The sequence below is a fragment of the Hippoglossus hippoglossus genome, chromosome 19 (genome assembly GCF_009819705.1).
Source record: "Hippoglossus hippoglossus isolate fHipHip1 chromosome 19, fHipHip1.pri, whole genome shotgun sequence".
In the NCBI taxonomy this organism is placed as follows: domain Eukaryota; kingdom Metazoa; phylum Chordata; class Actinopteri; order Pleuronectiformes; family Pleuronectidae; genus Hippoglossus; species Hippoglossus hippoglossus.
The window spans coordinates 10967759-10982384 of NC_047169.1; positions in this window are offsets into that span (position 1 = coordinate 10967759).

Here is a 14626-nt window from a genome sequence, read left to right on the forward strand (position 1 = left end):
TTTAATCCACCTGCTCTCACGACATGGATGTTTTCACGAGCCGTGTGCCCACAGCTGGAATATCTCAATGTCTTTTTTTTGGGATCGTGCAGCTCGCTCGCCACCTGGTTACGAAAATTTGGCTACTGGTCAGTCGCTTATATTTGAAAAGTGGCTCTGATCAAATCAGCGGATGCCTCGGGATGCTTTCCAGCTCAAACCCTATATAGGCGTCGGCAACCCCCTCCCAATCCACACTTTGTTGAAGGGAACCAGGAAAAAGGAAAGAACTGTAAAATCAGGCAGGAATTCTGTTTATGGGGCGCCAGAACACAGCTGTGTGTCGGAGCTGGCGATGGAAGTCGGTGTCGCAAAGCAAAGCTACGAGCTGCTGGACCCAGAGTGGCAGTTGCCAGATGGTTAAGTCTTTTAAAGCATGTATATAGACTGATGGATCTGAAACCACTCAGCCTGACTACAGGTGCACCCACTGTCTTAGTAACTCAGTGCACACACACACACACACACACACACACACACACACACACACACACACACACACACAGCTACACACCTCCACATTGCACTAGCCACATTATTGCTTTCTGGACTGTGCCTCCGCAGACTGTAGCACCGCTGTCGCACGCAATGTACCGACTAAAAGCTCCACAAGTCCCAGAGATAGAGTACAGAAGCCAAATTTGGAGCAGAGGGAGTGTGCAAAGGATGTAGACGTAAGGTATGCAAGTATGAATAAAGGGAAACTCCATTAAGGGATCTGGCTTCAGCAGTCACAGCCAACTCAAAAGGATCAATTTAGTTCCACCACTTGTCCACTGCCAGTTACGAAAAGTTAGTCTCATGGATCAAAACTGAAATCTCCGTGCTCATTTTCTTTGTAGCTGTTTGTTCAGAACGTGGAGCTTGCACTTCACAAATCGACAGATTAAAACAAAGCCGGCGTGCACAGCTGGCTTGTAGAACGCAATGAATGCCCATTTTTTTACAAGCCCCCAAAGTGTGGGCCATGTAGTGTGCCTCATTTTGGGTTGAGCTTGGACTGTTTTCCTGGCCCATAAAAAAACAGGCATATTTTTAGACAAATATGTGAGGCGCAGCGATTTTAAAGGCATTGCTCCTATAAATGAAATACCATTGAACTTGAGTTTAAAGTGAGAGCGGCTTGGGTCATCCTCTTTACGGTGTTCCTGGTTGACATTTAGAAAAATGAATAATAGCAGAGTTATAAGCACGCCAAGATTGTAAACTTCATTTTAGCCACTCTAGGGCAATGGAAACAAGCTCTGCACACAACATGTTATCACCTCTGTCAGTTTGATGTGGAGAACTTGTTAGTCTCTAGCAACTCCTGTGGAAAATATCTGGTGGTTTAGCTGATAAATTCTCCCCCAATTCTCCAGTTGGTCACTAACATTGTTTGTCCTCTGTTCGGTGCACCGCAGGTAGCATGCACTGGATGTTTTTCGGCTTTGGGAACTTGCTGCAGCTGACATTGATAACAGTGGTAAGAGTGATTTACCTTCGCGGGTCTCTGCTCCCTCTTCTGTCCCTGAACTTGGCGAGGTGCTTCCCCCAACAATTACAACCAGATGCAAACGGAGGGTCAAAAGAGGTCATTCCCTTTTTTATTAAAGGGTTTATTAATAATAATACAGGGGAGGGGTAGAATCGTACTCCATCATTCTTTTTGCAACTATTTTTTTCCCATTGGCAGCACGTACAGCTGTAGCAGGTGCTGACATTCCTTCTCCACGTCTTCCCTCTACTCCAGCCCTTTCACTCTCTCCTCAGTCTCTCCTCGCAGTCATTCCCTCTCTTCCCTCTTATTGTTTCCATTTTAATTGCAATATAAAAATGGCCAAACGCTGCCCTTTGATGGGGAGGGACATTCCTGGCGTCTCTCAGATGTCTGTGCTGCTTTGCGGTAATCCAACTCCGGTTGAAAGCATTTTCCTGGGAAAAAGAGGCGGCTCGCGATCGACGGGGGCACGGGGACACCTGCAGCTCTGGCGTGGCGGTGACTACAGATTAGCCCTGGACGTGACTCAACACCGATCCGAACACACAAATGAGAGCACACACACACCCAGACACTTGCATTCATACAAAAAAACGTACTCCAGCCCTCGCTTATGCTTCCATACACGTATGGTACATTCCACACTGCAACTTCCCCAATCTTTCCAAATGCTCCTCCAGCTCATTCTGTGATGTCCAGCCTGATGAGAGTAATATGGTGAAAATGAGGACAGCTGCTCGTATAAACCCTGTCATCAATTTGTCCCAGTCATTAAAATTGGCTGTAATTGGCCTAATTGTGGTCAATCATGCTTGCCAATGGTGCAGAAAAGTGCAGGGTATCCCTTTACAAGCAGAGTGGATGATGAAGTTGGAGCGGGCCGCTCTGCTTCGGAACAATGATTGGTAAGTATGATCTTTGTCTAATCCTAACCACAAATTACCTATTTGTTTGAAAGTAGAACAAATGATGCTCTAATAGCAGACAGGTTGAGACAGTGAGCGGCCGTCTTACTGCACGTCAAGTGGAAGTTATTCCCTTTGAGCAAAATCTTGTTTTGACTCCACAAACCAATCCCATACACTGCTCGGCTCTGTTTAAAGTCAATATATCATTTGATCAGTCACAGCACCTCGTGACAGGAGCGGAGCTGCCGCAGGATTGCGTTCTTAGACCTACATGATGAGGTCTGCCGAGACAAACCAGTTTCAGGTACTGTGAAACTAGATTCCTCCAGTGGGGCCATCGACTGTCACTCTCGGCCACGGGATGATTGACTCCCCGAATACGTCTCCCCTCAAAACATCGCATTTCTTATGCACACAAACAAGGACACATCAAGCGGGAGGAGAATATGACAGGCGGCCTGTGAGTGACAGCCGAGCACGCCGGAAAGCGGAGAGTTGGGTGAAGGGGGGAGGCGGGTGTGAGTTTCTGCGGAGGTGTGCTGGGGCAGCTCAGGTCGACTGGGACACATGGCTGCTCTGGGAGGAATTTGTATTAAATTCATCTTCTCCCCCTCCCCCCCAAAAAAATTGTTTCCAGCCTGCGGCCATCAAACTGCTGTCGGATCACCGACTCTTCCCTCCTTTTTATTCTACTTGCTCCCCCATCTCACACACACACACACACACACACACACACACACACACACACACACACACACATCCCAACTCTCCAGTCTCCACTTTGAGTCTTCACTTACACAAACAGTCAGAGGAAAAAGGAAGGTCGTATGGGCAGTCTGGCTGTCTGAGCTGAGGTGTGTGTGTGTGTGTGTGTGTGTGTGTGTGTGTGTGTGTGTGTGTGCAAGTAGGTGTGTTGCTGACTGCTTTGTTCTGCGTGTGTATGTACTTGTACAGATATCTTTGTGAGGACCATTTTGATCCTACAACCAACAGATTCAGGACATTTTGGCCGGTCCTCACTTTCTGACCCACTTTAAATGGGCTGTTTGAGGGTTAAGACTCAGTTTAAGGGTTCCAATGAGGTTTAGGTTAGGAATGCATTATGCCAATTAGTGTCGTCACTAAGGTAGATGTACAAACGTTTGTGTGTGTGTGTGTGTGTGTGTGTGTGCAGTCTTATTTTTGAGCCAACAGGAAAGATCTAACCTTCATAAGCAGCGCTTGGACTAATTTCAGAGCAACTGCAAATATGTCTTGTGATTTCATGCATGCTTGGCAGCAGTAATCAATCTCTTTGAAGTGGTGGCCTGTCTCATTTAGGAACCAAATAAATGGCCAATTTCACCGAGTTGTTTGACACGAGTTTAACTTATTGTGGAAAATTGGAGCATGCTTGCTTTTAACTCCTCAAGTCATTTCAACCATCCCAGGTATTCTATAATCATACGCGCCTCTGTTTGGTTTCTGGGTATTTCTCTAAACTGTAAGGGGCTCAGCCCAACATCCAAAGTGTATAAATTATTATGGAAAAGGAAGCCTTTCATCACATCTTGGCAACCCTCAGTGGAGTTCTACATCACATTTATTGCCACCATCACCAACGTATCTGATGTCACTGTGGAGGAAGCAACTCGGAGGAAGTTTCCTCACAGTTCTGGTCCTGGCTAGGTCACGGTTCTGGGTCCCAGCTGTGAGCAGTTTGATGGTTGGTTGATTTCAGGCAGCAAAAACAACCTCTCCCCTCTTTCTCAGGCCAAAGGTGCACAACTGTGTGTGTGTTAAAGGAAGGTGGGAGAGTGGGAGCGCTCCTATTCACCGCTCAGGGACGTGGAGATGCTGCACGGGGTTACTCGGGCGACAGGCCACGCCTGAGTGGGGGGCCCAGTCGAGAGGGTGGAGGTCAATTAGAAGCAAATGTCCTCCATCATGACCGCTCCATTGTAGCACGCCTCGCTCGTGTTTTGTTGTGCACGAGAGGACTTGATCTGACCCTGGCCATATCACTCTCACTCCATATCACTCTCAATCACCATCATCCATCTGAAAAAGGACATAAAATTGGGCAAAGCTTTTTATAATAGCATCTTATGTCTCACTGCCTTTAAAAAGTTACTATAGTCTTGGTAATGCAATCCCATTGTTGATCCTGCGATAGACGGAGTCCAGCTCGACCACAGCCCCCCACCCTTTAGCTCTCAAAGAGGTACGAAGACGGTTTGCATTGGCTCTCCTCAGGCTGTCAAAATAGAAACCACTCTAAAAACTGGGCAGACTTGAGGATGTTTTTTTATTTCGATGTTTTTCTTCAGAGCTGTGGAAACATCCAGCATTACTGTAAACAGCAGTTCAAGACTCCAGCAGGGGATGAAATCATTTCCATGAGGTGGACGGGTCAATAAAGACATCTCTTTTCAGTCATCCGCTTTTATCATTCTAAAGCTCTCAGCACCAAGAGGCCATGTCTCCTTCACACTTGGCCACAATTATGCTTTAAAAACTGTCTCTCGGAAAGACAATTACTAACCCACTTGCCCACACACACACACACACGCACACACACACATGCATGTAGGCCTCAAAGAAAAGATTATCTACTCCAGATCTGGGATGTCCCTAGACAGTTATAAAGAAAACACGGTATGTTTCTCTGACTCCTCGTGGTTTAGGAAACAACTCCAACCACTGACACACAATCACACATTCGCAATCGTACATCTCTGGAGAAGAGAGATGTTTTTGGCATGACTCTCTCAAAAGCGGTAGGATGTGAGAGGTAAGCAACGCATCCCGCCGTGACACAGTTGTGATGCTCCTGTAGGAAAATGTTTCAAAGATTTCACAGCAGAGTGGTTGACAAGTACAGAGATGTGTTCAGGCGAGATGAAGTGGGGGGGGGGGGGGGGGGGGGAAGGAAAACAAAAAGGTGAAACGATGTAGTAAAGATGTTGGCAAGGGATATGAGAAATATGAAAAGGAAATGCGTTTTGGGAAAGAAAGGAAGACTGCTGTCAGAGAAATCAGAAATGGGACCAAAGGCTGGACCGTTGGGATTTAGATGAAGAGACACAGGAGAGAGGTTTTGGGGGGAAGAAAGAGATGCAGATATAGTGAAGGAGTCTCCCCGTGTATGGCGGATTAAAACCACATGTGTCTGCCTGAGGTGAGGACACCGCAATACTGCGCACACATGCTAGGAACGAATGCCGTCACTTGCACCCACCGGGGGTGCCGCACACTTGTTTCCAGAATTTATTTCTCCTGCCAACTCTCTGCCGCTCGCAAAAAAAAAAGTTTTCACGTGTCATCCACACCTCGTCTTTCATTTGTCTCGCAAAACAAATACATAAATACGCGCTTTCCTTCCAAGGTCATCTTCCATCTTACTCAGCCTGCAAACAGAACAATGCTTTGGGTAAGCGTTGCCATGACAAGAAGCTCCCTGAAGAAACCTATGCGGGCGGAGAAGTCATGGGAAGAGGGCAGCATTGAAACCGGATGCCCAGGACAAACTGGAGGGCCTGGTACAATGAACCGGGTCTACCATGCTTTGGGATTTTCTTGCTAAGGATTTTTTCTTGATTTTTCTAAGAGTTTGATCATATGTTCCTCGTCTCCCCGAAAAATTGATCTTTAGAGGAACTGACAGATTTTTAGATTCAAGTGGCTCTGGATTTGCATTTGAATAGATTTAGCATAACTTAACTGATTACCTCCTCATATGTTAACACGCATGTGCATAAATTATGTCAGATCTCAGAGAGGTCTGAGATGCCCTGACTTTATACATATCGTCTTCAGTAAAACGTATTTAGGACAGTTGGAAGAATGAGAGGGAGGGGGCGACGAGAGGAGAGGGTAGCTGGGAGAAAAGGGGGCGAGACAGCCATGCTATGGGAAAGTGTTTTTGGGGAAACCAAATTAAGGGGAAGAAAGGCCGGACACAAAGGCCTTTGAAAGCAGCAGACAGTTCCCTTGACATGTGTCTTAAAAGAGATGCTGCCGCCAATGCCAAGAAGGGGGGAAAGGACAGAGGAGAGAGAGAGAATGGCGAGAGGCTGAGGGAGGGAAGGAAGGAGATCAAGGGAAAGATGGAGTGAGAAGTATGAGGGCGGAGAGAAGTGAGGGCGACCAAGACGAGACAAAACTCAAATAAGGAGGAGAAGAGTGGAGGAAAGATGTTGAGTTCAAGATAGGTGTGAAGAGTATGAATAAAGGCGTCAGTGCAGGTCTGTGGTCTGTGGAGCAGACTCAATGGAGGATATGCACTCACTGACCATGTCTCTGTACATCCATGTCATGTGCATGCGTGCGAATACTTAAATGAGATGGATTCCGACTGTGCAATTGTGCAAATGAATGCGATGTGTGTGTGTGTGGAGGAAACAGTCGGAATTTCAAATGACGGTATCCTCAATTTTCCGATCCATTCCTCAAGGTTGCACCATTTGGCAGGGTTCTGAGATGCCTGCAAACAATATGTTTATAAATGGTGATGTGCACTGAAGGGACTGTTCTTGTGATGAAATATTTATTTTCTTTTGTGAAATTTTTCTCAACAAGTGTTTTTCTAAATCCCTTTAGGCATAATAAAGATTTGAATTTAGTCCAACTGCTTTCAGTTCAGTTTCGTCACTATTCCTTGAAATAAATATATATCAATTCTGGTTTCCACAAATCCAATCTGAGATTCACACAATCAATAAAAATAATGGCTGACTCTCCCTGAAAATGTTAGCCCGTATGGACGTATGTAGTTTAAGAATCTGTGGAACTGAAAGAATCCGTAAACAACAAACTCCCACTTTTTGTGATGCTGCTTGCTGCCGATGTCAACAGAAAAATAGCAACATGCTTTTTCTCATGCAGATCCAGTCTCTTTGATGCAGGTCGGCCCCTCTCCTTCTCCGTCTCCTTCCGCCATTGTGTGCCCCTCAGAATTCTCACTGGACTCCCTTACTCCTTCTCGCTTCCTCACACACACACACACACGCACTCACAGACAAACACACACACACACACACATATTATCCCTTCCTCGGGGCTGTGTCTGACTCCGGCATGAAATCAATTTCGGAGCCCGCACCCTCCCACCACCCTTCTTCGGCGCCCATTTTCTCTCACCATGAAGCGAGACCGTTGCTGTGCCAGCCTGAGGACAAAATCGCCCCCCCTCCCCAACCTAATGCCCCTTTCCCCGTCCCAGAAACCCTCAGTTCTGCGCCCTCGTGGCGCCCGGCATCGTCACCCAGTCTCCCTTCCTTCCTCGCCATCACCTACTTTTCACAGTGGCTCTAAAGGCCTCATCTTTCCACCATACCCCATTTCCATAAACTTTTTAAATATGAAAATGCAATCCACACAGATAGTTGAGACCACACACTGTGAATCAGTAAAACTTTGTTTCGTTTGCACCCTGCTGTTTTACCACCAACTGTATGTGTGGAATACCTGTGAAAATCAACTTTACTGTCTGAGAAACTCAAAGAGTTGCTTGAGTACATAAAAAAAAGTTTAGCCTTTGATCATCAAAATACAGGCTAAATGGGAGGCCATTAAAACTTCACATAAAAAATCAGGCGTAACAACAGTTTGGCAACGTGACAGCAGCATGAAAAGGTCTGGAATCCGAATATTGGTATAAAGTGACAAATAGTGCGTAAGTTGAAAGAGGAATGGACGTGTGGAGGTGCGGCGGCGCAGCTTTTATCATTGCGATTCCCTTTGCCGGCGTGCACTGCTCCTTCCTAATCCGCACTGACAGAGTTTTCATCATCTGAGGAGGTGGGGACGACGGAGGACTGGAGGGAGCTGGGGGACTTTCCTCCACTTTCTCCCCCAGTGGCAGTGCATGCCGAGCGGCCTCCGCCAGGGCCACCAAGGCCCCCTTTGTGCCCGTTATCACCAAGTGGTGAGTGATGGCGCGGCGGCCTCCCGCTCTCAGGAGAGGGGAGAGGGTTGGGAGGGGGAGGAGGTGAGGAGGAGAAGGTGCAGGAGAGGAGTAGATTGGAATGTTCCCAGAAGAGACAGAGAGCCAAAAGAGAGGAAAAGAAAGGGGAGAGAAAAAAGACGGAGGCTGTTTGAAGGGATGGCCGTTGTATCATCTGCACTTTTCTCACAGGTGCACCGCAGGAGAAATGTGCTTCGCTGTGATGACTCATTACCATCAATGAAATGTGGGAGCTGTTGGGAGAATGGTCAGGATTTCACTCATTATATTTCTCGTTCATCCCTTAACCATGTTTTATCTGACAGGCTCCAGTTCAACAAGCTGATGTCATACGAGCTCTAACCAGCGCGCTTCGTGTTTCCTGCTACGATTCCATGTCTTGACTCAATTAGAGACGAGCACTGAACAAACGTCTAGACAACGGGCAGATGTCGAGGTACATCCGAGTCGCTGCAGATGGATCTTGGGAACTGCCCAGACGGTGCAAAGGGGTGAAAGGTCAGATTCCCCCCCCCCCCCCGACCCCTGCTCTTCTCTCCTCTCCTTTCCCATCCTGCTCCCACGCTCCCTCCATCACGACAACACCTGTGTCCTCACCAGTACCCAGGTCCACACACACACACACACACACAGACACAAGCATTTATACATGCAGATACCAGTGTCACAGACATCTCTCTCTCTCTCTCTCTCTCTCTCTCTCTCTCTCTCTCTCTCTCTCTCTTACACACACACACACACACACACACACACACACACATTCCTGGCCTTCCCAGCTGCCTGTGCACCTGTGCTGGCAGCTGTCATCACCGTGGTAACTGGCATACAGCTGGCTGTGTCACTATCACCTGACTCATCTGCCTTTCAGAGAGAAAGAGAAAGAAGCGGGCAGAAAAAGAGGTGGATAAATGAACAAATACTTAAAATTTAGAATGGAGGTGTAAGTGAATGACAGAAAAACTGGACACATCAATGGTTGTTGAAGAGAAAGGGGGAAATGAGAAAACTGTGGCAAACTAAATTAGAAGAGTGAGGAATTTATTTATTTTCGGGATAACCTCTCCTGTTATTCCACACCTGCCCAGCAGGTGTCACTATTGAGTTTCTCCCCTTTGCTCCTCCTCTGTTTTTGTCAACTGCGCTCCCAGCTGCTCCTCATTGACAAACCAGCTGCAGTATAAATAGATGACAGGTATCTATCACTCTCTGCCATGATGTCTGTGTTAGCCTGGTGACAGTGTTTCTCCGCTCACTGCCTTTTTGACCTGTGGTAAGTTAAAGACAACATCCGAAAAAAGGACAAACTTAAGTTTGCATGAAGTCGGCGTTCACAAAGCCACATGTTGAGGTTGTTTTTGACCCAGAACACTGTGAGTCACAGTGGGCTCAAAAAGCCATGAACGTGAAGTGTTACTCATGAACTTGCGGCCTTGTTCAAATTTCAAGTACTGCTTTGCCTCTTGCCTCTGAACACTGGTGCATTATATTTCACGATAGTGAGCAACCACCATAACCATGTTTTCCCCACTACTGGCCTGTGGATGCTGCCCAGATTCACCAATAAGTTCAAACGCCCACGCTGGCTGCAACAGTGTTGGCGGTGTGCGCTGGACGAACACTTCAATGTTTTATTGAGGGATTTTGCTTTAATTTCACCCATCTGTTTTTGTCCTGCTGCCTCCTGGCTGTGTTTAAGTGCTCGATCTGTCTTCCAGAGTTAACGGCAGAGCCAAAGTGAGAGGAGAAACAAAATTATCTTCCAGTTACTGGATTTAGTGTCTCCGAAGATTTTTTTTAACCTGAGATTTCTTTTCCTAGAATATTTCTTTTTTTGGGGGGGTTAATAAATATTGTTGCAACCAAATGCCTAATGGGCATTTATTGCTACAGATAAAACACCACCCAGAAATAAACTGTCCTAACCTATTTCCTCGTGTGATAAAAGAAAAAGCTGAACCATCTGCTTTTAAAAGGTCAGGATCAAGGATGTAGCAAAACAAGACTTGTAGAGACCCCCCTGCACGGTCGACTTTAATTACAGCTGAGGAAGTTGCACAGCTTAACGTGTACCACCCTGCTCGGCTGTTACATCCCATGACTCTGACCGAAAGCAGAAATGCAGTTTAATATGTTTTAATGTGCCGGTGTGCACGCTGCAGCGATGTGTGGCAGAAAGCACCATGCAGCATATGTGCAGGCGTGTCTGCTCGGCCTGTTAAAGCAGAGGGGACATCAAAAGGTGGGTTTTATACCCCCCCGCACACCCCATTGCCACCCCTAACTATAAATCCAGCCCAATAGGAGCCATTTATGGGACAATAAGAGCCAATTTATGGGCCCCAAGAAAATGAAGGCAATTCAGAGGTGTAGGATGAAAGATGACAAGGGCTTTCTTGCGGCTAGCAGGCGTTAGCTGGTAGCTCTGTGTTTCTTCACAGCTTTCTCCTCTGTAGCCTGCATGTGCGCTAAGAGGGGGGGAATGGAGAGAAGAGATTTGGGAATTGGGGTCTGGAATTTGAAGAAACACCAGTGCAGCACAGAGGAGAAGCATTTCCTTTCAAAGGAAAATCTGGTCAGCTGCATATACGTAGGCAGAATGATGCCTGCAAAATGATCTTGTACCTTTTGCAGCATGTTTTTCAAGAACCTTTAGAAATGTTGTGGTTGCCTTTGCAGAGATTCTCCGCCAGCTTGGACGACCTCTCCTGTCCCCCCAGAGGTCACAAAACGCTTTCATAGGAATTCATACATAAAGACAACGGGTTTAGCAGCATTCTGGACACACACACACACACACACACACACACACACACATACACAGTGGCGGAGGCACAGGAGAGATGAACCGGATCCGGTCTGCCTCCGAGTTACTCAGGTGTGGTGAGATCGCCGGAAAGCTGACACGAGACGTTTGGGGAAAATCACTGAGAGGCCCGTGCCATGCCCAGACCGCTCAAGCGTATACAACAGCTCTGCAGCCTGCGGTGTGTGTTTGTTGATGGATGCAACAGCACATCAGGAAGAGCTTTTTCCCCCTGTTTTATCCATCTCTCCGTATGTCAACTTCCACAGTATACACACACCAAAGTAGTGTGTCTCTTTGCGGCTGCATGCCCATGAGTCAACTACTCACATTGTGTCTGGAAACAACTTCTGATCGGATCGGTTTATTCCTCTCTACCACCCCCCCAACCCTCTCTCTCTCTGTCGCTCTTTTCCTCTTTTATTCATCTGGTTTAATGGTCTGTAATCGTTACCAAGTATCATTAAGGCCAACCTCTGTGGCTGCTAACAGCGCTGTAGGCAAGCCAAGTGTTTGTTGTCAGCATTTTATTGGCTTCCAGGGAGGAGGGTTGTTGTTGTTCAGTGTAATCTTGGCACGCCAATAACAGGTTTCAATAAAAGCAGCTGCTTTCTTATGGTAGTAAAGCCGCTCACTTCCCTCCCCGCTTTTGCAAGTGTGTTTGCTGGAATAAACTGAAAGCTACCTGCAGAGATGAGTGGGAGAGTCTCCATTTGTCCAAAAACATGTGCATCTACAGTCTTTTTCTCTATTGTCTGATGTGCATGAACACATTTTCTCTCTCTTTAAAAAATATGTTTCTATCATTCATTGCACTGTGCAGGTTTCTCAGGCTTGTGACTGTTACCAATGCTGGCTGGTTTAGCTTGACCACACTGCCCCCTTTAGGGCACAGCTGGCTGTTGCAAATGAACACATTTGGAGAGGCGGAGGTTTGGGCCTGAAAATGATTTAATAACAATCTTTTAGTGGCTTTCAATTGCTTTTTTTTATTTGCGGTTCACACCCATCTGCATTTACAGGTCGTCAGTAAATCATTGGCAAAATAAATTCTTTAAACCAGGACTTTTCCTTCTCCTTGTTGCCAACACTTCAGAAATTTTAAAATAATAATCGAAAGTGGTACATTAGGCACAAAACCCACCTCAAACTATTTTGAGTTCAAAGCGGACACAAGTGGATTTAAGGTGGATAAACATGTGGTAATGAGACACGAGGATGTAAAGAGGTGTTCAAGAAGGAAACCTAATACAATTAGAAAAAGAGCACTGATGGGTGAGGTACTTAAACATTTTCCTTGTAAATGTACAAATAAATATACAATAATTAACTCAAGTAGAAGAAAAAAGTACCACATAAACGTTTTCACTAAACGTAAAGAAGTACTTGATTTTTATATATTCTTAAGTATTAAAAGTACAAGTACTTGCAGACTGAAGCCTATTCCCTAATGGAACAGTTTACTACATCTTTAACTCTGCCGACGGTATATTCAGTTTGATGTTAACAGGACATGAAACGTGGGAAACACAACTGCAGTGTAAACAGTGTGATTCATTGTACACGATCATGCAAATATAACTCAGTAACAACTACAAATCCTGAAGGTAACATTTCAAGAAAAGGAAAAGAAAGACGTGGGTGATTTACGACGATAATATCTCTCGGCCTGTGTCACTTGTAGTTAATATTGAGCCCCTATCATTTTGCACTTAATATAAACTTTGTCCTACCTTTTTGCTTTGTCATCACCAGCTTGTGGGTAATTTAGTAACATGGGACACATAGAAATAAATTCTGAATAAAATGCAAAATCTCAGTTCTGAGTTGGAAGTTTGAGTTAAAGTGAAACTCCGGTGTTGCTTTCTACTATGAGATCTGTCCCGTTATTCTTGGCAGCGAAGTTTGATTTGCCACCACATTCCACAGTTAAAAGGTATAGGAGAAAGAGTTCCCGTGTGCCAAAAAAGAGTTCCCGTCTCTCATGTAAAATTAAAAAGCACTCATATAAACATTATTGAACCTCTGCGCGAGCACAAACATTCCACGATGATGTCTGGCTGACCCCGACGCTGGTTCGTGTTTCCTCTCCTGGTTTCTCCTGGGTTTTTTATTTTGTCCTCCATCAATCATTTCTTATTTTCTAACTGTCTATATCGTTATTTCGCAGTGCAGATGTCACAGCCTACAAGTGGTCATTATTTATTATTTGACTATATTTGGACATGTCAGCAGCACACCTCTATGGAAGACAATGTCCTGTTAGTTCAGAATAAAATACCTCAACAAATATCAATGGATGATATATACAACAGACTTGCATATCTCTCATATCATCTGCTATTACTCAACATCATGTCATTTGTTTTAAGGGCTTAAGAGTATTATTATCCCAGGTTAGCGACAGAACCCCTAATCCCCTCCTTGGTTCCACACAGGAATATGTTAAACATACATGTTTAATTAATATCAGCATATTGTGTTGCCATACACCCCTGACCAATAAAATACTTTGTTGATTTTTGTTGATTGGAAATAAGTAAATGCATTATCTGCAGTAAAGAGACATTTAAAAACAAGCCTGTTCATAAATTCACAGTTTTGTTGTGCAAATATTTGGGCACCCAACTTGTTTTATAGAAACCAGAATCTCCTTGCACCACTTAGTGTCTACTCTTGAATTCAAGAATTTTCACAAGTGACTGCATAATGATATGACTTGATCTAGCTTAACCTGAACTAGCCTACCCTAACATTGCCTATCAAAACCTTGCCTAGCCTAACCTTGCCTAACCTAACCTTGCTAGCCTAGACTACATTAATCTTGCCTGGCCTAATCTAGCCTAACATACCCTAACCTTGCCTAACCTTGACTAGCCTACCCTAACCTTGCCTAGCCTAGCCTAACCTTACCTTGCATGGCCTATACCCTAGCTTAACCTTTATGGTTATGTGCCTTTGCAAACAAAATGTTGGACAATTAGCATTAATAACCACACAACCCAGATATATATGTTCTACCCATTTATGATCCACATCACTGTTGTCTCAAAGCAAATCACCATCTCATGACCGTCATATGGACTTTGTCAGACAGCCCCATCCAGCATGAGGTCAGTAGGCAGTCGTGTGGAACACTGAAATCTTTGTCTGTCCACATTTACACATTTGCTCCGTACATACCCAGTGCTGTTTTTCAACCCTTAGTTTGACCCTCTGCTATCAGCCCCCTGGGAAGTGAGTGGCAGCTTTTATATGCCACCGCACATGTAACTGATATGAATTAACATGACTCATCACTTTCCAAGAATACGCTTTCAGGGACTTCCCACCGTGTCAAAAACAACTTTTGTTTTTCCTTCATTTCAAACACAAGTTAATTTTACATCATCTTTGGACTGATGAGGCCAAAGTCACAAATGACGGGGCCAAACAAATTCTCGATCAAA